Source organism: Sciurus carolinensis, chromosome 11, assembly GCF_902686445.1.
Source record: "Sciurus carolinensis chromosome 11, mSciCar1.2, whole genome shotgun sequence".
NCBI classification, from domain to species: domain Eukaryota; kingdom Metazoa; phylum Chordata; class Mammalia; order Rodentia; family Sciuridae; genus Sciurus; species Sciurus carolinensis.
Window position 1 is genome coordinate 61,444,689 of NC_062223.1, and position 26,028 is coordinate 61,470,716.

General features: G+C 43.4%; 1 pseudogene; it reads left to right on the top strand.

The window, feature by feature from the left end:
* Positions 1-9,758: 9,758 nt before the first annotated feature.
* On the top strand, positions 9,759-11,826 carry LOC124960381 (transcription factor BTF3-like; annotated as a pseudogene).
* Positions 11,827-26,028: the final 14,202 nt, after the last annotated feature.

Sequence of the window (26,028 nt, forward strand, 5' to 3'; positions counted from 1 at the left end):
GGATGTGAAAAAATAAGGCTATAGCAAAACAAGATAATCTCGTGTTTTTAATGTTTGCTTTTATCTTAATGTATAAGCTATGTTGTAAGAGTCAAGAAACCTAACCTGGGGCCCAATATATTTACTCTTATGCTGTATTACTCTGGGCAAGTCAAAAACCTCTCTGTGCCTCTATTTCTGCTTCTGTAAGAGAGCACCATCAAACTAAATCATCCCTTTGTTTTCTTCTTCTCTGAATTTAAGACCACGGCTCCATAAATATGAAACATGGCATGGACACTTCCTAGTATCTGAGCAATGTGGGGAAGGGGAGAGAGAAGCCAAACCTACATGGAATCTATTTCACCTGTGGTGCACATCCCAGGCTTCATGGTTGAGCACTTGCTTTGACCTCGTTTTGGTACTGAGTTCTGTCTCCTTCTTTACCTCCTAATACTAACGGTACTTTGAGCAAAATCATCAATAGCTTTGAACCTCCCCTTCCTCATCTGCATGACTGTGTTAAATGGGATGATGTATGTAGGATGCTTAGCACAGTGATCAACATGTAGTAAGTGTTCTTTAAGTTATTATTGGTGGATGTCCTTCAAGTGTGTACATGATCACCGTCTTGACAAAACCCACTCAAGGCCAAATGACAAATTCCCCATTCACTGCTATTTGGGCTGTTTGTCTCATTAAACGTTCATTGAGAATTCACCGTGTATTAGAATTTGGACCAGGAGATAGCTTAGAAAGACACACGTGCACCAGAAACTCTGACTCTAAGGTTCGAAGGACTAGGTGTAATTTTCAGATCCTCATATATTCCAGGTACTTTGCTCTGTTATCCCCTTTAATCCTCTTTACAACCCTGCAGGCAGCTTTTGTTGGGGTTATAGGGATGAGTTAATCAGAAGAGGCTGTCAAGGTAGAGCCTGCCTGGGAAGCCAGGGGAATTCACAGGACTCACCTGGACCACTCCCAGCTCCCTCCCTCTGTGGGTCACAGCCAGCAAGGATTCCCACCGGCCTGTGCAGGACCCAATGTAGGGGCAGGGCAGACGCTCACAGCCCTCCAGGGCAGGAGAAAATGCAGGGCCTCCCTCAAGAATGCTCTTGGCCTCTCTTCTGCCTTCCTGGCCCTTGCCTTTTTGACTTTTTTTCAGGAAAGACGTGGACATAAATAATCTGTGCCAGTATATGAATAAATATCAGCGACCAGCTTCCCATCCTAGGGGATGTTTTGCTTTTGCAGTTTGATCTCTTTATATCTTTTTAAGCGAAACACCAAGACTCGACATTGCTGTCTAATTAGCATCTAATATCAACAGCCTCCCTCCCTCTCACCCAGACAACTTGCCCATGATTCTTTTCTGGTTCTAGGCCGAAGGTCAGGTTCTGTGAGTACACATCCTCATTCTTCCCATCTCCATGATTCCACTGATGCTGCTCCCTCTGCCAGAATGTTCTTCACACACCGAAACACTGTCTCTGCTTCAGGTCTCAGTTCAAATATCACCTCCTCCAAGAAGTACTCCTTGATCTCACACCTGCAAGTAACTTTTCTCTCAGAAAAACTAGTAGAGCAGGCCTCCACAATTTTATTTCAATTTTAATTTTTTCCTGTGAATCTGCCCAGAGATTTTATTAAAATTGCAGATTCAGAGAGAGTAGGTCTGTGGTGGGATTTTCTAACACATTCCCCTGTAATCCTGATGCTTCTTGTCTGTGCATTATGTGTAGAGTAGCAAGTGATCCTCAAGTCTGGCTGTGTATCAGAATCATTTGACAAGCATATTAAAACTATGGGTCCTGGAGCCAGAGGTTGATCCAGGTTTTGCAGGGCCTGAACTCATTCCATATGGAAAGTATTTTTTTTTAATGTAAAATTATGAATAAGAAATTGCTAGAGTTCCTCTCAGGGCCCTGGAAGAGGCTGTGGAAGTGAAGGGGCTTCGAGTGTAAACTTCATTAGCTTCACACTAAATCCATCTTTGCCTGGGGCCCACACACCAGCAGACTCTCAAGAGGGTGAAGCTATGTGTGTGTTTTGTTTTACTTTCAAAATTTCTCCAGGTGATTCTTAGCAACCAATCTCTGGATCCACCCCCACCTATAGGAACTGCTGCCCAGAAGTACTGGATCCCCTTCCCTCTCCCCACTGTCACCAAAGGCCCCTGGGTCAGACACTGGCTGGAGCCCCCTGGACACAGGATCAGTGAACCACAGACTCCTTCCCTCAAGGAGCGCCTGGTCTACTGGAAGACTGATCACAGCTCTGCAAAAAGAAGTCTCTTCAGGTGTTTGTCCAAGTGCTGGAGGTCGAGAGGAGAGAACAAAACTCAGTGGGGACAGGAGGGCACTAGCAGGGGTTCCCAGAGGTGCTGACGTTGAGCTAGCTCTTGCCTCGTTCCCGTCTTCTCCAAGCAGAGGGAACAGCTGTGTCAAGGCAGACAGGCCTAAAAGAGCATTCTCTTCAAGAACAGGGATGAGGGCTGTGAGATGGGTCTGGAGAGGTGACCAGGGTCTCAGGAGTTGGGGCTCATTTGGAATATGGTTGACAGTGAGAGGTTTTCAGATGGGATAATCACAATCACATCCTTTTTCTTTAAAAAATTTTTTTCTTGGCATATGCATGCATTATTTTCAATATCCAACTATTGCTAGTTTTTCTATGGTCTATCCCATTACTAGATCTAGAGATTTTTATTTTTTATTATTATTTTTTAATCTTCAATTCATCATCCACCATTTCTTTTAATTCCTACATGTCAGGTAGTATCCTAAGCATTTTAATCTCATTCAATCCTCCTCCAATTCTGGGAGGCATAGCAAATGATGTCTATTTCACAGTTAGATAAACTGAGGATCAGCAAGTTTAAGGGACTCGCTGAGGCAGCAGAGGGAAAATTAGAAAAGTCTGAAGATGCAGGGACTAGCACTGTGCCTGGCTGGCAGCAGGGGTTAAAGATACTTAGTGAACTGATAGATGGAAGCTGAGAGGAGAGAACGTCATGTATGGAGGCGATTTTGTAAAGCATGTGTCAGAGAATTTGAGGGCTATGGAGATGTTCCATTGCCTAGGAAACCCCGGGTCCCTTCTTCCTGGAGGAGGGGAGTCTTTCCTCAGTGGGGTTTTCTCTACCATTCTCTCCTCCAATAGGCTTCTTCCTCACCTTCCTCATCCCAGCTAGAGAAAAGATATAGCACAACCCCCTAACTGTGAAGGTAGTTGTTTGGGTGATTTTGTTAGATTTGTGTATTGTAGTGAGGTGGACTTTAAGTGAGTTTTGAAATCCCTCCATTTATTCAGTTCATTTTTTGCCAGTAAGACAAATGAACTTGATTTTTAAAACATCCAGCGAATGCCTATTGTTGCCACTGGGAGGCAAGCGGCAGAGTGAGTGAGAATCCCAAGGATGCTCTGGGCTTCTGGAGACGCAGGATATGAACTTGGTACAGACCCTGGGTTTTCATTTCCCTCCTAGGATACATAGTAATCCACAGCAAAGTGGGGCTTCTCCTTCCTGGTTAAACCTCCAGCACTTCTTCCAGGGAGGCCAGCATCGTTTCTCCAGTTTCGTTGTCCGAAATGATGAGGGCCGTGAGATTTTGGACAGCATGTGACAGGCCTTTCTGAACTTCATGGATCATCACGACAGTGCCAGGAGAATAGAAAAGTGAGATCATTATGATTCCTCTCTTATAAAAGTTCAGAGAAGTTCACACAGCTAGGAACCCGAGATCAGAACCCGATGTCTAATGCTTGGTGGGGACAGTTTTGATAGGTTGCCAATTCGGCAGCTAACTAACATCTTGAGGACACGCTCACTGGGGTTATTCTCTCATCTGCTCACACTAGTTTGTTTTTTCTTCCCAAACGATCTATAAACAACCAACGGGAAGGAAACTTGTCACTGCCCACACATCAGTGGCCTCTCCTATATGTCAAACACTGAGAGCAGTATTATCATGGGAGGGACTAGGGATACGATGATGAATAAAATAAGCACACTTCCTACCCTCGGATGATGTTTAGTTGAATGGAATACTACTATTTTACGAGTTTTTGAATTTTTGTCCTACCTTAAGTTTTATGTTGCACTGAGTTACAGAGTGACCAGGAACCTGTTTAGAATAGGAGAGCTGGGGTTCCCAAGGGTTCCCTTAAAGAGACTGGCCCAGGCTGAACCAACACTGCCGACTCTACCGGGAGAAGCATGGCTCTTGACTGAGACAGGTGCAGATCTCAGCTCGGCCAATCCCTTGTGTGGTCACAGCAGGCTACTTGCTTTTGAAGCTCAGTTTCTGCATCCGTAATATAGGGACAATGATAACCAGCCCTTGGTTTTGTTATATGGAGAGACTAAAAGGTGAATGAATACAAACAAATGAATTTATAAAGGAATACCCACCCCAGTGTAAGAGCTCCATAAACAGTAGGTGTTATGGCTATTATTATTAAGCCTTGGTAGCTGCCCAGTGCAGGGATTTTTGTTTCCTATTTTGGTGGCCACTTCTTCCCTTTAAGTTCCGGAGAGTCAAATGCCCTAGGGTCCTCTTCTCCAGCTTTCCACACTGCCAGGAACAGAGACCACTCACACGAGCAGCCACAGGGTCCATCTCTGACCAGTGGACGCCAATGGCGCCCTCATCAGAAACCAAGACAAGCAAAGCATCAGGACTCGGAAGCCGCCAGCGGGCTTCTGAACCCTGCCAAACCCTGGTGCCCATGGAGCAGCCAGGGGGAGGGGGCGACTATGGTATAAACACACGTTTGCTTTCATTTGGCTTAGCTGACTGTGTGTTTTGTTAAACAAATTTAGGTTTGGAAAAGATTATTTTTGGTACACTGCTGCATAATTAGATGAATTTTCATGAGTTTATTCTTGAAATAAACTTTGAAATTGTCCGTGTTTTACTGTTTTTTAATCATCTGCAGATACTGTTTTTTGAGACTTCGCGTGGAAAAAAAAACCTTGTTACATATCAGTTTAATTTAGATTCAAATAAAATAATTTTTTGAATTTGCAGCAACAACAAGTCTGCGAAAGTGGTTGTAACTGGTGCTGAGTTGTTTGAGGATCAAGATAATTACAGTATAAAGGATAAGAGAGAATATAATATCCTGGCATCCAGTGCCTATTCAGCTAATCCCCAGCCCTTGACAGATGTTCAAACACAGTATTTTTAAAAGCTGACTTTTTAAAAAAACAGGGCGATTCACTTATTAGATATAAACAACATGATAAGAAATTTGAAGTCTGACATCTATTACGCACCGTCCGCGCTGAGAAGCAAGAGAGACAAGAGAAAGTCAATGTGCCGCGTTCATTACATTAATGGGTACCCAAGGCAGGACTGGGAGAAATGCCGAACCCCCCTTTGCCAGGAGCACAGGTTCCATCTCCACCCGCCCCGGAGAAGCGGAGCCCCCAAGGCAGCCTCAGTGACTGTCAGCCTGCGCATCAGCCTCTTTGGTGGCTGCTTGGAGCTAAGGCTGCCGACAGCCAGTGCTGAATAGCATGCCTGGCTTTGAACAATAGTCTCATGGTGTTGGGTAGCCCAGAAAGACGGCCAGGCAGATGAAGGGGTAAGGAGCAAGGGTATCTATCTGTTGGCTCAGTGATTGCTCTTGCCACTAACCCTTGTCCCTCCTGCACTCATCTGTCCATCATTCTCCTGAGCCTGAGTGTCTGGGTATCAAGGCTGTCTGTCAGGTTCTAGGGTTCAGAGATGAAGAAGACCTTATCCTGCCTGCCGGCAAAATCTCAGAGCAGAGCAAAGGGAAGTCACGACCCCTGACAGCAGCAGTTGTTTTATCGAGCTTCGTTTATGTGCTTAGCTTCCGTCTAAGCACTCTGATTCCCACAATAACCTTGTGGGGTAGATACTACATCATGCCCATTTTCCAGATGAGGAGAGTATGGAACAGCATGAACACACATGTGATGAAATTCTTTCTGACTTGGGGTGAAGGTGGTGGTGGAAGAAAGACCAGGGAAGGTGTCATGGAAAGGACGAGGGTTGGGTCTGCAAGGACCACAGTGGGTGAAGATGCAGGAAAAGGGACTTTCAGGAAGAGAAATTAGGGAAAGCAGCAAAAGAATGACCTGGTAAACTGAGGCACCAAACTGCATTAAGGATGGTATGAAATTGTCCCTTTTTTTTTGCCATCCTTTTTAAATGAAATTCTGTATTAAAAAAACAAAAACAAAACCAGAAACAATACCCCTCAGCACACTGGGAAGCACTAGCTCAGCTCTGGATGCTGATGCTTTGCCCCTTTGTGCCAGATCATTTATCTGGGGTCCTAACAATGCTTCTGGAACTGTAGTGGCTCCCAGGTGTCCAAGTGCTTTGGGTGTTCTGTGCCAGGACATACAAGTCTGGGCCCAGGGAGAGCTACACTTCAGTAATAGAGGGTGCTGGCCAAGCTGGGCCCTTGCTCTCGACCATTCCCGGTGCTAGCACACTAAAGATGGACCACCTACTTTTACACATCCCATGATTTTCACGTGACACCTCAGTGATGCCCTTCATTCACTATCTCGTCTCTTTTAAGCATTATCTTAAGAATTGCCTTTTCAACACATTACTTTAAAACAATTGCTCAAAAGGATTCTCTTTCAGAGAATATTCTGTCCTCCATCCTTCTGAGGAAGAGGGGACTGTCAGACACCATGCAGAATACCTGCTGTGTGTCCCCTGCCATGGGGTGATCAGGTCTGTCACACATTAGAATCCTCCTGGGCCCACACTAGGACCTGGCTAGCTGTCATGTCCTCAGAGCCAAGGATAAGGTGGTGAGCTGTTGGGTGTGACCCACACTCCCGGAGTTTGCCAGACAGGAATTAGTTGAGTGTTTTCTGGAGACCAGATGTCAGCCACTTAAGAGTGACAGCCTGTGTGAGGTTGTTTTAGGTCTTGCCCAAGAGGACCATCAGGAGGGGCTGTGGGAGCCCAGAGCAGGGAGAGAGGATTAATTCCTCCATTGCATGCTTATCTGCACGCTACCTCCAGGGAGCTCAGGTCCCTACTCTGGTCTCAGCTATGCACTCTCCTAGAAGTCTCTAGAAATGTACATTGCTTCCAAAGAGCAGCGATTTCCAAGAGCTGGTCAGTCTTGGCTTAAGCTATAGGAGAGGATAAAACTTGTTGGGGTGTCACCTGCTCCCTCAGCAACCCCTGAGGCATCTTGTCCCAGGATGTCATCACTGTCCTCAGGATTGTAGAAACAAACACGATTCAAGGATGCAGGGCTCTGGTAGCTGCCCTCTAACACTTTGTGTTTCTTTCTGACTGGATGTCTTAGATTCTCTGTGCTCAGGTTCAATGTCAAAAGCCCCAAATCTTCTCTCAAATACTAATATTAGTCAGGCTCCATGGAGTGTTCCAGGTACCGCTCTCAGGGTGTCACATATGCTATCTAATTTAATTCTCTCCCAAACCTTAAGGTGTTCAAGATTAGGTGCATCCATGTTCTGGGATAAGTGAATGCTTTTCGTTCCCTACACTTGACAGAAATTTCATGAAGGATGAAGAATAAATAACTCAAAGACTGAACAAAGGAAGGAATGATGAACAGAAAGGAGAGAAAGCAGGTCACCAAGAGTGTGATGAAAGAACCTCTCAGGCATTTACTGGTTGGGAGTGATGTGAGCTAAAATTCTTACCTCTCAGATGATATGTTCTTTCTTTTAGAAAAAAAAAAAAGAGTCACTGGCACTGAAGTTTAGAAAGGTGTAGGATGTGAAAATACTTGGATTTGTTTATAGTAAGTGCTCATTTGTTGCCTTGGTGAGTGATTCTAATCTAATCTAGCTACTTTTACCAGATACCAGGACAGATTCCACTTTCCTGTGTGACCTGCCCAGCAGGCATGAGAGTCCCTGGAAGCAATGTGAATATTTTGATATCCTTTCACACAAAGAGAATTAAACCCATAGATTTACCTCATTTTCAAAATGACCATCCAGTCTACTCTTGATTGCCTCCAGTAGCAGGGAGCTTGCTCCTTCTTGAGACATTTGAATCCATGGTTGGGTCATGCAATCCTCATGGTTGATCAGTTGCTCTTCACATTAGACTGAAATTTCCTGTCTGCCTCATTGGGCAAGGAAACAGAGCTTTCTTGGGCTGAACTTCAACTGCTCTCCGACAGGAATGGAAATGCATAGAATCACAGAATATCAGCGCTTATAAAGGGATTTAGAAACCGCCTATGCTATGGACTCTAATTTGAAGATCCAGGAAACCATATGCAAGATACAATTTTTTCTTCCTAGAAAAGAGTTACTTTAGTCAGACTGGCCAGAGCATGGGCTGAATGGTTTTCCTTAGAGCTCACTAAGATGAAAGTCATGTTGGCCTTATGTGTACAAGGTACCTATTTCAGAAGTTCTTCTCCCCCAACAGGTTCTATGGTGATTGTGGTAGATTGTTGCAGTAATGGCTCCTAATTGGTTCACACCTCCCTATAACCACACCCTTGGAAAGTTTCCCATACACTACTCTGGATTTTAGCTACATGATTTGCTTTGGTCATTGTGACCAAGAAGAAATCCCCCCAAAAAGTTTGTGTATTGGACTTATTCTCCTTTGCTTTTCTTGCAGCCCATGACCTTCACCATGTAGTTAAGCCTGAGTGAACCTGCTGAATGAGAGACATGAAGCCCTGTTTCTTCTATGACCTTGACAACAGCCAGCTAACTCTCAGAAGCAGGGCCACCCAGTTGACTGGCAGTTAACTACAGATATATGAGTGAACCCATTTGATACCAGCAGAAGAACTTCCTCACTGAGCCCAGACCAAATTGGCAACAGAGTCATCAGTTAAATGAAGGGTTGCTGACTTAAGCCACTAAAGCTTGAGGTGGTTTGTTATGCAGATCTTTAAATAAAATGACATGGACCATTCCTAAACCTGTTGCTTGTCTGCCTTAGAACTGAGCAGGCCACTGCTTACAAAGTGTAAACTCAGAAGAATTCTTTTATTTGCATGTTTACTCTTCACTTAGCAAACCTCACCTCTCAGGGTTACAGAGATGTACATGAGCACTCTGAAGTAACCCTAGATCTTGCTGAAGGTCACCCAGCAAGCCAGTCATCAGAAAAACTAGAATTCAAATGCGGATGGGCCAGGCTCCAAAATTTAAGCTCTAATCTTTTCATGGAAGCCTACCAAACTTCTTTTCGGGGCCTCCCTTTGAGTCAATCTCTGTGCTGGGATCCTTTCTTATGAAGCCCTCTTTGCCACTAATATCCAAGAGTTGGAATCCTAGAAGGAAAGGGAGAAGCAAAACCATGCCACTAGTAATTATAACCACTAACACTGACATCTAATTATTAATCACTATCTGTGTGCTATACTTTACATGTATTGCCTGCTTGAACTCTCACCATAATCAAATATAGGCATGATTACTAGATCTGTTTTGGAAATAATTAAACAACAGTCAAGTAGGTAAAGAGTAGATTTGTTAAAGCCAATGGAGTTCATCACTATGCTGTGCTACATCTTTTTTTTTTTTTTTTTTTTTTTTTTTTTTTTTTTTTTTTAATGATTTATGGTCCAGAGGTCAGGAGATTTGCCCAGAAGTGGGGCTTCCAAACATCAGGTAACCTGGAAATCTGCAAGATTACTTGCAGTTACTAGGGCTAATGCTTTCTGCTCTGTGCCTGACTTGTTTGGTGACAATGAAAGATTTGCTGCTTTTCTGTGCTCATTATTTTGAAAATAGTCTCTGTATCTTCTGCTTCCCAGAGGTGGGGAGAGAGAACAGAGTGGTCAGTCCTAGCTGGGTCCTAGAGCTCTCTAAAAGAATACACACACATCTCAAGGCATTCTTGCCTCTGTGGTAGTCTGTGCACTGTCACCTCCATGTGGCATATCTCAGTGTGTTACCAGCACCCTGAGACATTAGCATGACTATCCCCATTTTACAGATCCAATTAAGAAACAGCAAGTTCCAATCTGTGGACCTCTGAGTAAACCATGTTTTACTCTAATTGGACATTTTTCTGGGGCTGCCAGATAATTTACTCTTTAGCTCTGTAAACATTTCTCTTCCAGTCTTGTTTGCTTCGTTCATTTGCTTAGGAAACTCTTTTTCGGTAGAGGTAAAGGCCTGCTAAGAGAAAACTCCAGGGGTATCAAGATTATTTTATTAACAGAGATTCTGATAAAATGAGGAAGTGACTGTGACACCCTTTTCCAACCTGTGAGATCCCAGAATGTGGACAAGAGAAACGTCCTGGACACTGAGTCCCAATTATCGTTGGGTGAGTGGGTTCGCTAACATCTGTGATTCACTGAATGGATTCTCTAACTCCACCCGCGGAGTGGCTTCATTTTCTTGTTGCCCTTCAAGTTCTGTTGGTTTTGTTCAGATGTTTTTAATGAGTTTGTCCTGCGGCAGCCAGGGAATGGCTAACAAGTCTTCTGGGCCCTTAAAAACCCATTAGAATGTTATTTCTTACAAAGTGAAAAACTAACCTCATGCCAGATGCAAATAGGGCTCAAGCCATCAGAAATAAAGTTTGATTCTGAAGGAAAATTCCGCTGAGACTTGAAAGTTCTTCGGCTTGGGAAAATGGTCTTTGATGTCTAGTCCGACTCGGCAATCTAATATGATTATTAAGAGCAAGAGTGTTGCAGAAGTTGGATTGAGTTCAAATCCACTCGCGGTTACATACCAGCTCCATGATCTAGGGGCCATTTGCTTGACCATTCTGTGTTTCAATTATTTCACCTGAAAAACCCGGGGATAGAAATAAAACCTGGAAATTGTAGGCAAAACAGGATCACATTCAGCTGAAATCACAACAAAGAATAATCTAAAGTAGTAGAGGCTTATTTCTCTCTCATGTAAAAATTGGCAACTCCAGTATTGCAGATGACAGGGACCCAAGACGTCCTCTGCCTTTCTTCTGTACCATCTTTATAACTTCTTTTCTCAACATCATCTCATGAAACTTGTGGTTGAAAGGACCTGCCAGGCACCAACTTTCAGTCCATATTCTAGACAAGAAAATAAGGAAAGGTCGAGGGAAAATAATGCCTGTCTCTCCAATACGTCATTATCTTTTTAGGACATTTGCTGGTAGTCATAACCAATAATGTCCTAGATCTTTTTGGCTTCCTCAGAGGCAAAGCAAATGGGAAAATGATGATCTATGGTTGGGCACATTCTACTCAGAATAAAAGCTTGGGGTTTTTTAGTAAAGAATGGGGCATAGAGCTGCCATCTTGCATCCCTGTGTGTGTGTGTGCCTAATCTCAGCTGGTCTGTCAGAGACCCCCTGAGCACCAGCCTTAGTCCCCCTCGCAGCCCCATTTCTGCTCCGACAAGATGAAAGAAACTATCATGAACCAGGAAAAACTCGCCAAACTGCAGGCACAAGTGCACATTGGTGGGAAAGAAACTGCTCGCAGAAAGAAGAAGGTGGTTCATAACACAGCAACAGCAGATGATAAAAAACTTCAGTTCTCCTTAAAGAAGTTAGGGGAAAACAATATCTCTGGTATTGAAGAGGTGAATATGTTTACAAACCAAGGAACAGTGATTCACTTTAACAACACTAAAGTTCAGGCATCTCTGGCAGCAAACACTTTCAGCATTACAGGCCATGCTGAGACAAAGCAACTGACAGAAATGCTACCCAGCATCTTAAACCAGCGTGGAGCAGACAGTCTGCTCCAGGTTTAAGGAGACTGGCTGAAGCTCTGCCCAAACAATCTGTGGATGGAAAAGCACCACTTGCTACTGGACAGGATGATGATGATGAAGTCCCAGATCTTGTGGAGAATTTTGATGAAGCTTCTAAGAATGAGGCAAACTGAACTGATCAACTTCTGAAGAAGATAAACTTGAAGAAGTTACTGGGAGCTGCTATTTTATACTATGACTGCTTTATAAAATTGTTTTGTTTATGGATCTGATAAAATCTAGATCTCTAATATTTTTAAGCCCAAGCCCCTTGGACACTGCTGCTCTTTTCAGTTTTTGCTTATACACAGTTTATTCTTTGCAGCTAATTAAGCTGAAGAAGCCTGAGAATAAAGTTTGAAACAAAGGTTAAAAAAAAAAAAAAAAAAAAAAAAAAGAACGGGGCATAGAATTAGTAGTTAACTAGTAGTGTTTACTGTAACAATTAAAGTACTTAAACCATTGTCTATTACATACTTAGTGGTACATATGGTGCCTAAAACAGGAGGCAGCTTCGAAATTCAGTGGATTTGAATTAAATTCTACTCCCTTCCCTTCCTGGGAATGACTGTGAATAACTCACTGAATTTACCTATGAGCCTCAGCACTCCTGGTTGTCAAGTGTAGCTACAAATAGTGTATTGACCTTTTGGGACTTCTCCAAGCATAAAGTAAGAAGGAGTCTGTCATGGGCCTGGCACATAGTCGATGCTCAGTAAATGGAGGCTTCCTCTCTACTCCACCCCACCGTGGCTCAGATTCTTCAATGGAAAACAAGAATCAGAGAAATAACCACCTCCCTGCCCTGGGAAATGATCATAAACCTCTCAGAAAATAAAGCTGTGCTTTGGTCTAGGCTGCCTGCTCTCTGCCCACCAAGTGCTAAAGTGAGTGAAGCCAACCCTGTAATCAGACAATACCAGATACTTTAATTATAGTTTTTTTGCCATGATTCGAATCACTGTTTTCATGTGCATTGCTGTGAATTAATCTCATAACAGTGGTGTTAATTCCTTGGTGCATGAGAAGTGTTTTAGCTCTGGAGGTATTCCGCCGAGAAGGGAAGGAGGTTCACATTTAATTGGCTCCTGCTCTCTGCCAGGTACTGTGCTGAGTGCTTTTTATACCTCATCTCACTTTCTCTCACAATAACTCTGCTTGGTAGCTATAATCATCCTGTGAGGGCACAGAGACTCAGAGATGCTAAGTAAAGTGCCCAGTGGCACAGTTTGTGTAAATTCCAGAACTGATCTTTGAAGTCACTTTGCTTGATTCTAAGGCTCTTGTGATAGCCCCCATGCCTGGTTGCCCTCACTACTTTCCCAGACCCGAGAATCAACCCATCTTTAGAACTGGACTATTGAGGGACCTGTAGAAAAGAAGACTGGACTGGAAGTTGACTCAGTGCTTCAGAGTCCTGGTTCTGTCCTCGTGGCTCAGGGATGTCTGGGGACACATTGTCCCTTTGGGGCCTCATTTTCCTTACCTGTAAAGTAGTTAGTAGTGAGGGTTTAACAGGATTGTCTGAGATCCTTTGTAGTTATGAGAATCTGCAATTGAAGAGTAAAAATACACATCCTCATTTCTTAATGTTCCAGAAAATGTTCCTCCTCTCAACTTAACCTGGCTATGATAAATAAGGAACAAATAAAATGGAGTCCTTATCTTGGAAAAATTAAACTGAACTTAAGAGAAAAGGCATAAGATTTAGATAAAGAGATGCTCCTTGACTTATAGTGGAATGATGCCCTATCAGAAGCTGAAAATATCATAAGATGAAATGCACTGAATACACCTAACTCCCCAAACATCATAGCTTAGCAGCACAGTATGCTGTTGATTATAGGTTTTTTATCCTTGTGGTCTAGCGTGTGACTGGGGGCTATGGTTCCCTGCTGCTGCTCAGTATCATAAGAGAGTATCAGTCAGAATATTGCAAGCCCAGGAAAAGATCAAAATTCAGAATTTGAAGTGAGATTTCTATTGAATGCATGTCAGTAGAGGTCTAAAAATCATGTCAGGCCCTGAGAAGTCAGAGACTATTAGATTATATAAATATAGGGTAATACTTGGCAGCGCTTTATAAAAATTGGATCTCTCCAAAAGGGCCATGTTAGAGGGCACCAAGCTTCTTGTCACTGGAGAAGGTCCTGTACACATGGATGGACTACCATGCGATGATGGTGCAATTACAATATTGACAAGTCAGGCAAAAGTGTACCTAAGACTAAATATATACTAATTTATGGTCATTAGAAAGAAATCAAGATAGAGACATGACCATATTGAGAGTACCCAGGCTCACTTCCCCTCCTCTAATTCCAGTCTCCAGGGTAAACAAGAGTAGTGGGACTCCTTCCTAAAACAATTTTTTTTTTCTTTTTTACTAATCTGAAATTTCTATTCATTGTGAACATCCTTACATGGTGGGTCACAAATGATTGACTTCATTTCTTTTATTAGCTGCATAATGTTCTATAAATGACAGGGATAAGGTCCATCACCACACAAGTATATTACAATTCTGTCCTTTGTTGGTTCCTTCATCTTACCTGCATCTACTAAAGAGATTTTTTCAATTTTTTGGCTCAGATTAATTTTTAAACTTACTTATGATGGTGTTTTCTTAAAAATCCATGCATGCAGACCTCTACAATGAGAACTACAGAACACTAAAGAAAGAAATTAAAGAAAATCTTAGAAGATGGAAAGATCTCCCATGTTCTTGGATAGGCAGAATTAATATTGTCAAAATGGCCATACTACCAAAAGTGCTACAGATTCAATGCAATTCCAATTAAAATCCCAATGATGTACCTCACAGAAATAGAGCAAGCAATTATGAAATTCATCTGGAAGAATAAGAAACCCAGAATAGCTAAAGCAATCCTTAGCAGGAAGAGCAAAGCCGGGGGTATTGCAATACCAGATCTTCAACTCTACTACAAAGCAATAGTAACAAAAACGCCATGGTATTGGCACCAAAATAGACAGATAGATCAATGGTACAGAATAGACGACATGGACACAAACCCAAATCAATAGAATTTTCTCATACTAGACAAAGGGTCCAAAAATGTGCAATGGAGAAAAGATAGCCTCTTCAACAAATGGTGCCTGGAAAACTGGAAATCCATATGCAACAGAATGAAATTAAACCCCTATCTCTCAGTCTGCACAAAACTCAACTCAAAATGGATCAAGGACCTCAGAATCAGACCAGAGACCCTTCATCTTATAGAGGAAAAAGTAGGTCCAAATCTTCAACACGTTGGCCTAGGATCAGACTTCCTTAACAGGACTCCCATAGCACAAGAAATAAAAGCAAGAATCAACAACTGGGATAGATTCAAACTAAAAAGCTTTCTCTCAGCAAAGGAAACTATCAGTAATGTGAAGAGAGAGCCTACAGAATGGGAGAAAATCTTTGCCACACATACTTCAGATAGAGCACTAATTTCCAGAATATATAAAGAACTCAAAAAACTCTACATCAAGAATACAAATAATCCAATCAACAAATGGGCTAAGGAAATGAACAGACACTTCACAGAAGAATATCTACAAGCAATCAACATATATATAAAAAAATGTTTAACATCTCTAGTAATAAGAGAAATGCAAATCAAAACTATCCTAAGATTCCATCTCACCCCAATTAGAATGGTGATTATCAAGAACACAAGCAACAATAGTTGTTGGCGAGGATGTGGGGAAAAAGGTACACTTATACATTGCTGGTGGGGTTTAAATTAGTGCAGCCACTCTGGAAAGTGGTGTGGAGATTCCTTAGAAAACTGGGAATGGAACCACCATTTGACCCAGCTATCCCACTCCTTGGCCTATACCCAAAGGACTTAAAATCAGCATACTACAGAGGTAAGCCACATCAATGTTCATAGCTGCTCAATTCACCATAGCCAGATTGTGGAACCAACCTAGATGTCCTTCAATTGATGAATGGATAAAGAAACTGTGGTATATATATATATATATATATATATATATATATATATATATACAATGGAATATTACTCAGCCATAAAGAATGATAAAATTATGGCATTTGCAGGCAAATGCATGAAATTGGAGAATATCATGCTAAGTGAGATAAGCCAATCTCAAAAAACCAAAGGACGAATGATATCGCTAATAAGCGGATGATGACACATAATGGGGGTGGTAAGGGTTAGTGTTAGGGTTAGGGTTAGGGTTAGGGAGGGGGCAAGAATGGAGGAAGGAAGGACTGTATAGAGGGAAAAGAGGGGTGGCAGTGGTGGGGGGAAGGGAAAAAATAACAAAATGAATCAAACATTACCCTATGTAAATTTATGATTACACAAATGGTATGCCTTTACTCCATGTACAAACAGAGACACAACATGTATCTCATTTGTTTACAATAAAAAAATTTTTTTAAAAATCCATGCATGCCTTTAAGAATACTTTGGGCTTCATAACTGGCTGCAGAAAATCATCGTTTTTCTTATTTGACTATCTATAGTCACAATAAGGCTGTCTAATAAACCACCCCAAAAATGGTGGCCTGAAAATGTAATCATTTATGCTCAGTTTTATGTCTGTGAATTGAGTACTAGCTGATCTAGCCTGGGCTTGACTTTAAGCTGCAACTTGCATTCAATTCTGTTCTTCAACAAAGGAGGACAGAATTGTAATATACATGTGTGCCTCAGTTCAATTCTTCTTCAGGGGTCCCTTCTCCATGGGCCAGTAAGCTAGTAGGGGCTTTCTCTTTGCATTGTGATGGCAGAGATACAAAATATTTCATATTTTTGTTCATATCATATTCATTAACATCCCATTGGATACAAGTAGCAGAACCAAACTCAATATTCATGGGGTGAAGAAGTATATGTAGGTTGCACTTGGAGGGGAGGAAAATATCACATGCCTTTAAAAAAAAAGAATCTCATTGTTTTACATTTTTTTTTTTAAATAGATCTTTTTGGTACTGATTTGTGTGTATATGTGAGAACATGCATGTTAGAGAACTAGAGAACTAGTTAAACAAGGAAATGAGCCTAAGAGACAGTGTCAGATGGGGAATGAGCTACAGTCAGAGGAGTGCTAATGATATAGGGTGGTGGAAGCCCCGACCACTGTCTTTCTAAACTGGAAGGCTGGTGCTCCAGGTAGAGGTGCGTATTTGGAACTTTGTTCCAATAACAGAGTTGATCATTGAAAGTATGCTATGGGTCCAGGAGGCTTATCAAATGAATAGATATAGGTTAGATTGACTCTAGGGCTTTGATGGGTGGAGAATCTTATCCAGGTTTTACCCCTGACAAAATATAGCCATTTTTATGGAAAGTCCGCAGGAAGACAGTACGAGGGTCAGAGGGTTATTTCATGGTAAAATGTAATATAAATGCTGAAAAGAGACGTCTGGAAACCGGTTGTGCAGTTTCCTTCATGGTGCTTGTCCTGGAAAGGATGACAGTCCACTTCCCCTTCTCTCCCACCTCAGGTCTCAAGGACCGAGGGAACTGCTGCATGAGTTTGAGCAGGACAGAACAAAATAGGTGACTTGTCAGGCAGGTAAGAATTTTTGGATCTTCTTTAAACTCATAGACCTGAAATATCTGTTCAATACTTCCACACTGGGGAGGCTGATCACTTTCAGGTAAAAAGTGAAGAATGCAAACCCTGGGGTTAGGGCTTAACTTCTCTACCGTTCTGAGCTCTTCTGCTTGACTCCAAACTTGCATACTCCACTTCAAAATATAAAAGACTCCAGCTAACCAGGTTCCCCATTCTTGAGTTTCAGCTTTAGCACAGGTTTTTGAGACCCTACCATTTATAGAGACAGGACAAATACCTTGGAAGCAAATCTTCCTTGGTTTCGGACATAGCCTACAATGTATGGCCCTGTTTTGTTGCTGCCCGCTACAGATTAGTCCAGAGACCAGCCAGAGTAGCCTTCTAACCTAGGTTAGTGCTGGGTTCACCCTATTTGCATAACACAGCGTGGGAACAAAATGGTAACAGGATAACTGATTCTTACCTCGAGTTTCCAGATCTTGTTTACATTCTTTCCCTGCGGGATTCTATTCACCTTATCCTGGTCCAGTGCCTCCTTGCAGAAATAAGAACCAGCAGGAAATCTTCCTGGGATGGTAGCGTTTATTTCTCTTCTTCATGTAGATTATATTTGAGGGGATGCAGGATGATGGCAGGAATAAAGTATATTACCTTTTGGAATTCTGTGAAGCAAGGCTTAAGTAACTGCTTTTTAGACAGTTCTGCATCACGTTTACTCTGCACAGCCTTGTGCCATTTCATCATATGCAGAATCCTCTTTGAGAAGAGATCTCTGAAATGCAATTTTCTTTGTCTCTCTCTCTCTCTTTCTAGTTCTCAAAACCTTTTAGCATCACATTTTGGTGCCCTTTGGAAGCTGGTTTCTGGGCATCTTTCTACCCGCTTCTTCTTCCTTGTTTGGGACCTTACAACCTCATCAGAGCCTCTGAAGTCAAAGCTCCCACCCTTCCTGAGGGCTCAAGAGGGGCCATGTGCTTAGAACTGAGTCAATAGGTAATCGCAGGGGACTCAGCATTCAGTCATGGGCTGAGTTCTCTCTGTAACCAGGGCAGGGCAGGAGCCCCTCTGGACAGGAGGCTTGCCCGGCACAGTGCCCTGAATGCACAGTGCAGTTCCATCACAAAGCTGTGCCCTTTATTAAGAGTAAGCGATCTAATGCTTTTCATTTGGTCATGGAAATGCTTAACTGCGACACTTTGTAAACACGCTATCATCGGCTGAAATAAGAGAAGCAGAGGATTATTTCTAGTTTAGCAACAGGCTATATTTAGAATTAGGGATTTATCGATAAAGGCACTGCCTTAATATTCTCTCTTCTGGATTCCATTTAAATCATCTTTTTTCGACCCACAATTATTTGCTTTGATTGAGTTTTGGTCAGAATGTTTTTTTTAAGTTGCAAGTGGAAGAAATCTAACCCCTCCCAGCTTGAACAGAAAGAGAATTTAAGTGATTTGGATTCAATTTAAGTGGGGTAGACACAGAGACTCCAAGGGCTCCCAGCACACCATCGGCACTTTTCTTACCCCTCCCTGCCACGTCCTCCCTCCCCTTTGACCTGGATCAACTTCTCAGTGAGCTGGTCCTGTTCTTTCTACCTACAGCTTGGTTTCCTCTATGCAGCCAGGAATGGTGGCAGTTGACATGGCTGCAGACAGTTCTAGGTTTGGACTACTCTCACCAGACACCAGAAAGAAAGAAAAGTCAGCTCTCTCTAGTGATTGAATACAAAAATTCAGGACAAGGTCCTAAATTGCCCTGCTTGAGATGGTCTGTATTCCTCAAACAGATAATTCAGAGTGTTAGATACACATTTAACTGCTTTAAGAAATGTCCATATCTGAGCCCAATGCCCAGAGATTTGGATTCAATTGGTCTGGGTAGCGGCTGGCTTCCGGAAAGTGACTCTAATGGAGAGGTAAGATCAAGACCTTGATCGGACACATTCGTTCATCTATTCCTCAAACATTATTGAGTACCCTTCTCTGTGCCAGGCAGTCTAAGAGGCACGAGTAGAGCTGTGAACAAGAGAGCTAACGGCAATCTCAGGAAGCTCACACACTATAGGGGCATACAGGCGAGACACCCATGGATATACACAGACATAGTATCAGCAGGTGGATAAGTGCTTTTCAGATAATATAACAGTCCTGATATATGGGCAATGGGAAGGGGCCAGCCCTGACCATCTCAGAAGGAAGAACATCCTGGGCAGAGGGGCAGCCTCTGCAAACATTGATTCTATCTGGGCAGGGATGGGATTGACCTATTTCTGGAATGGAAAGTCAAAGTGGTTGAAATATGGTGAATGAAGAAAGAATGGCATGGGATGAGGTCAGAGAGACAGGTGGCAGCCACCTGCCATGGTGCTTTGCCAACTAGGCTAAGGGGTACGGATTTTATTCTGTGGGCAATAGAATGTCAACAGATGTGAAGGATTAATAGGATCTGATTTATAATTTCTCATCTGTATTCTGACTGCTGTGTGAAGAAAGAACTAGTTGGGAAAAGAGTGGGAGAAACTGGACCAAATAGGAGACAAATGTAACTGTCCAGATAAAAAATGCCATTGGCTTCCGCTAGATCAGTTTTGGAAATAAATGAATGAATTCAGGCTAAATTTTACAATTGAGTTGACAGGATACAAGTGGAGTCCCCTTGATTGTTCCTTTTTAAAAAGAATTTTAGTTGTTACTGGACATTTATTTATTCATTTATAATGAAAAATGACTCATTTAGGCAAGTGCTCTACCACTGAACTACAGCCCTAGCCTTTGATTGTTCCTTTTACATTCCCAATGTCTGGGGTTGGGAGAAAGGAGTAATGTACTTGAACCAATGGGTACATAAGAAATATTTGTTAAATTAATAAAACCAGAGTCTAGGGACCTGAGGATGGAGGGAAAGGGAAAGAAACACAATTCTGGGCTTGTCTAGTGAAAGAATAGTCTTCTGATGGAGTCCAGTGCCCAGCATAGCTATAGCACACCGTAAAGAGGAGTGGTTGGGGATTCAAAAGTAGGCTAGAGGAACATTCATAGTTGCCATGAAGCCTGTGCAGGAAACCATAAAACAGGGGGGAGACACAGGAGAGGGCTTTGGGCTCTGCCTCTCAGCAAGAGGTTTGACAGAGGAAGACATTACAGCACCATCATGGTGAAGAGAGGTTTAGCAACAATCATAGTACAGGGATAATAGTACGGCTGTTCAAAAGAGCACAGATAACTAGTTGGCAAAATTAAGTAGATAGGCCCTGTGACCCAGAAATCCTTGCTTTAGTGTATTTTTCAGAGAAATTCTTGAATGGTCCCATGGGAACCATTTATCTATGAACACAGACATCTATCATGACTTATTTAGAATGGAGTAAAGATGATCTAAGATCCCATCAGCGGAGGAGTGGATAAGTAAAATGAGTTTGATGCAAACCATGAAACAACATCAGTCGTTAGAGCATCAAGCATTGTGTACAGACAACATGGAAGAGCTTAAAAACAGTGTCTAAGGAAAGAGGGAGAACAATGCCACAGATGGGACCTAGAATGGTAGCATATATGTCAACTGAAAACATAGACACCACCAGCACAGGCACAAGGTGGCATGCATGTTTCAGGGCATGTGCAAAATACCTTAGAAACGGACGAGGACCAGGCAAAGGTGTAGCACTGGGGATTGTGGTAGGTAGAGGAATCCTCTTCTCAAGATGTTCCCATCCTAGTCCCAGAGCCTGTGAATCTGTTTTGTTACATGCCAAGGGGGATTCATGCTGCAGACGGAGTTCAGGTTGCTAGTCAGCAGAGTGGGAGGCCATCCTGGATTGCCCATGTGGGCCAAGGTAACCACGAAGGTTCTTATAAGGGGAGAAGGGAAGCAGTCAAAGGAAGATGTGGCTATTTTAAGAGAGAAGGCAGCCTACAAAGGCCTAGGTCTGAAGTCACTGACTTTGAATTTAGAGGGAGGGGCCATGTGTTAAGGAAAGTGGGGGCCACTAGAAGAGGGAAAGGTGAAGAAACATTCTCTTCTAGAGCCTCCTGAACAAAGAGTGTCTCCATCCATTTGTTCCATTTGAAAGAAGAGTGGGAGGAGGGCGAGCCACACAGAAACCCCATGTTGTTCTGTGTGCACTGATTTTGATGCTTCCAACAACTACCTGTTGTTCCATGGATTCCAACACATCCATCTTACCCCAGTGAGAACTGAGTTGGACCTTGAGCCTACAAAACCATCCAATAATGCATCTGTGTTGCTTAAAGCCGTGTTCTTTGTGGTAGTTAACGACAGCAATGGGAAATGATTACTGAGGTAAAGGCACTCACGGGCACTGATGGTGAGAGCCAACACAGCGAGAACATGCTGAGGAGCCGGCAAGACTCCCCTCCTCTCATTCCACGTCCCAAGTCGCAGCAGTAGCAGCAGTGACAGCAGTGTTTGAATTGAAGGGAGAGAGAAATAAAAGACACCCTCTCAAAATCTAAAACCAGATTCTACAGAAAACAGCAGATCTGAGAATGAGCACATATTGGGTCCCAAAGACTGAAGGGAGAATTTTATAGACACAAGCACTTCACTGGTTCTTGGAGGCTGGCCAGTCAGGCTCACTGAAGGAGGGAGGTGACAATGACGATGATGAGAATGATTCCATGAAGCTCCCCGCTTCCTCTGCACTTAACCTCACTGTCCACCTGTATAATTCTGGTAGAGAGATCCCCTCCCACCCTCTTCTTGCCCACCTGCTCCTACCTCTAGCCTCTCTGTCCCCTAACCACAGAGCACAGAGTCTGGTGCCTCAGGTGGAGCTGAATCCCAGCCCATGCTTTGGGAAGCTCCTGACGTTCATGTTGCCCCACCACGTTGGAGAGATTTTGCATTAGCAGGTCCATTCATAAAAGAGCCCTGGGACTTCCATGAGCTATTTATTCTAAACAACTTAGAGCAATCCTCGGGGCCCCAGTGTGATGTTTGTGCGTCTAATTTCCGTGAGCTATTGATAAGAGCCCACTCCAGCCAGCTAGTTGTCAGCCTTGACTCCAAGGGCCTGGAAAATGTACTATTTGCAATTACTTGAAAAGAAACTAATTAGCTTTAAGGAGGAAACCATAGGTAGAAATGACTGAAATCAGCTGTTCAACTGCTTGGCAAAAAATTAAAAAGGAGTAGGCAAGCGCACCTCCCGTTTGTTTCCTGGGAAGGAAGAGTAGGAAGCAGGAGAGCCACACGGGTGCAAAGGGGTTTTCCGTAGCCTCTGGGCAAAGGCAGTGTCAGCAGCTCTGTTGGGAGCGGGAGGTTAAGAAGGGCCCTGGTGCCTCATTTAGACTTTGTTCAGAGGCAGCAACGAAAGGTATTTGGAAGATGTGATGATCAACACCAGGCTTAACAAATGTGTGTTGATTTTCAATACAAGCGTTAGACTTTTGTAGATGGTAAATAGATTGTGTTCCTCTTTCAAAGTGGCCGTTGGGAATCTTTCCTCACAGCAAACTTAGAAACCATGTATTCTGAATCCAGCATGTGCCTGATACATCGCAGGCTCATGGTAGTAGTGAAATAAGATCAGCACCCTGGCCTTCACAGGAGGCCACCCTGGGTGCAAGAAAGGCTGAGGGCAGGGAGCACAATACTGTGGGGCAGTATTGTGACATTCTAGAGGAGAGGTGAAGAGAAGTGGCCACAGCAGCAAGACAGAAGAAAAAATTTGCTTCCGGAGCAATCACCAATTGTATTACTGTTTCCAATAGAAATATTATTACTAATAGAATCACATTTGGTGAGTGCTTGCTGTATCCTGTGCTTGACTTGCATTCTCTAGTTATTTCCATTTTGCTCTTAAAAAAAGTGAAATTTAAGGCCACACAGTTCATAAATGATAAAGTGGCTGTTCTGGTTTCAAAGTAAGATTCAGAAGAAAAGATTTTGAGAGGTGATTTCAAGAAATAACAGTGAAAAGATAAAACATAAAAAAGGGAAGGAAAAGAAGGAAATAGAAGTTGAGTCATCAAGTTATTTACCATGATGGGCAAGTGAAGCTGTCTTGCTGGGGAACTCTGGGAGAAAGAGCCCAGCACTTCTCAATTATTACTCTGACCTAGAGGCAAGGACACTAAGGTGTATTCCTACAGGTTCCCTATCTGTCATTGGTTGATGCTGCTTTGGGGACATTAACCCTCTACCCACCCTGCTTACCCCATGCTCAGGCCGATCATGCTTGCTGTAAGCAGACCCCAACATTCGAGGTGACAAGCAACAGATGGGACAGGCAGGGCACCTATGTCTGCTACAACGACCCATGTCCAACCTGCCCAGATGGTCCTAGGAATAATCATGAGTTCACCATCTCAGAAGTGTCCTGCATGGACGATGGCATATATGACCACTCCTGTAAGGGAAGGGACAGAGTTTCAAATCCTGATACTTGTGGTTCCAGAAACTCTTCCTTTTCCTTTCTTCCTGTCTGCTGCAAGTGCACCTATGACTTTCCTTATCAGCAACTGGGCATAGCCCTAAGTGAGGCAGCAAAGTAAAAGGGGATGCAGGACTTGGAGAGACACACCCGCGCTCCCCCGAACCTGGAGCATTTCTCCAGGGAGGTCCTGGACCACAGTACTAGCATCACAGCATGGTGCTATTAACTTGCCGGTTCTCGGATCCTGTCCCTACCTGAGTCTTGATCTCCACAGCTTTGTTCTGATGATCTTCATGTTGAACTCTCTCTCTGGCTAATTCTTCTGCACAGTAAAGTTTGAAATCCACAGGCCCAGTGAAGGCAGTCAATGAGTGCTAACATTTTTTTTTTTTTTTTTTAGAATCAGCAAAGGGGGTTGGTTAACCTCTGAGTTGGTTTGCCTAGTTCAAATCCCAGCCCTGTCACTCATAGCTAAATGATCTCCAACAAGTTACTGAACTTCTGTGCTCCTCATTAGAAAAACAGGGATGATAATAGCATCTACCTTACTGGGGCTGTTATGAGGATTAAATAAGTTAATCCATATAAAGCCCTTAGAACAGAGCTGGGCACGTAGCAAACACTTGAAAATGTTAGTTAGTGTTATTACTGACTTCCAGCATTATGCCAGGGATCTTACCTGGGCTGTGATATTAATCCTCAGAACAACCATGCGAACAAGGTATTATTAAGGATTTGGGACAAATCATTTATCCGAGGTTCAGAGGTTAAACCACACCTGGGGTGGGGTGGGCTTTGGTCCCAGTTCTGGTACATCTGCGTCCAAAGTCCTAGCTCTCTCTCTCTCTGTGACATCAAGCTGCCCTTGGCAGGCTCATTCCCTGTATCCATTGTGGCATCCTGTTTTTTCGCCCCAGCCCTGGGGTCCACTGGGGACTTCTGGGCAGGGAGAGGAGGGAGGCGGCATATTGGTAGCATTGACCTGCTGCATCCTGCCCGCCTTGGCCGAGCTGGAGCGGCTCTCTGGGATCTGGTTAGCAGCTAATGATCAGTGGGCTCTGGCTATAATGATCGGATTAGCTGCGCTTTAATCACTGTCTATTGTTTCAGCAGGGAGAGAATTTCACAGCTCATTGACTGCTCTGACTCCTAATCTACATGGAGGAAACAATGTTGCAGCTCATCAAATGCAATCAGCTGCTAATTGAAAGGAAATGGAATTTTACAATTACAGGCCACCTTTCAGTGCTCAGGATTTCTAAGCACTTCTCCCCACCCTCATCTGCCAGCTCAGCACTGGCAGGAGCACTTGACAACCTGCTAGAGACTTCCCTGAGAGCTGCATTTAGGACCTGGCCCATTTCTCCCTAGCTCCAGATCAGCAGCAAAGGGAAGCAGTGTCCTCGCCAATTCCTGGGCTGTCCTTCAAGGCTCAGTGCAAGGAAAAACCCTGGAGTTGGACATCAGAAGAACTGAGGGCTTGTCCTGTTTCACATCCCCCACCCCATGCTCTGGGGCAATGTGACCTTGGGCCTCTCCCCTTTCCTCTCTGTGCCTCGCTCTCCTCTCTAAATTCAGGAGGTTGAATTTGATGACCTGCAAGGTTCTCATCAGTTCCAATAATTCTGTTTGCCCTGTTTTTGCTGCTCTCCCCACACAGTGGAAGACGTCCAAATGGACACCCTCTTTCTTGCCCAGATATCTGCTTTTCCCCAAATGCTTCCAGGGTGACTGTCCTAGGTCTCCCAAAGGATTTACCCTGATGAGATTTTAATGAACAGAAAGCAAATTTGGGAGCTATCCTACTTAGCCTTCTGATCAGACATCTCTCTCCCAGTCCTGGATCCATTCATCCTCTTGGATGAATATCAATCACGATTAATTCTAAGGACAGCCACATAGATTCTTCTGGGTTCTGTCTTTTTCCCTGTGAGATTCTGTGGAGAGAAGGCTGGGATGAGGGCTGTCGGCCAGAAAGAGCATTGCTGCCTTGACCCTGTCTCGAAGCCCCATTTCTAGCCGACTTTTCCTCTGAGAACAGAACGAACCAGCATCTGCTTTGAGTCTGGTCTGTGTCATCCCATAATAACACTTGTTCTGTCCGGGAACACATCCGAGGCTCCTGTCACCCTGCTGCACCATTCTCCCTTGGTTCCCATGGTCTGAGGGCTTGTCTGATGTGCTTATCAAACAGACACTGGAATCTCACCACTTTTCTCCAGGCAGACAAGTTATGGAGTGTCTCAAAAAAAAAAAAAAAAAAAAGCATAATTAAAACTATTTTTTGTTTGGCCAAGTTTCAGTTCAGTTCCATTTCCCTCTCTCTAGCAGAAGCACACTGCAGCAGGGGCTTAGTGTGACTTGTGGGCCTTCG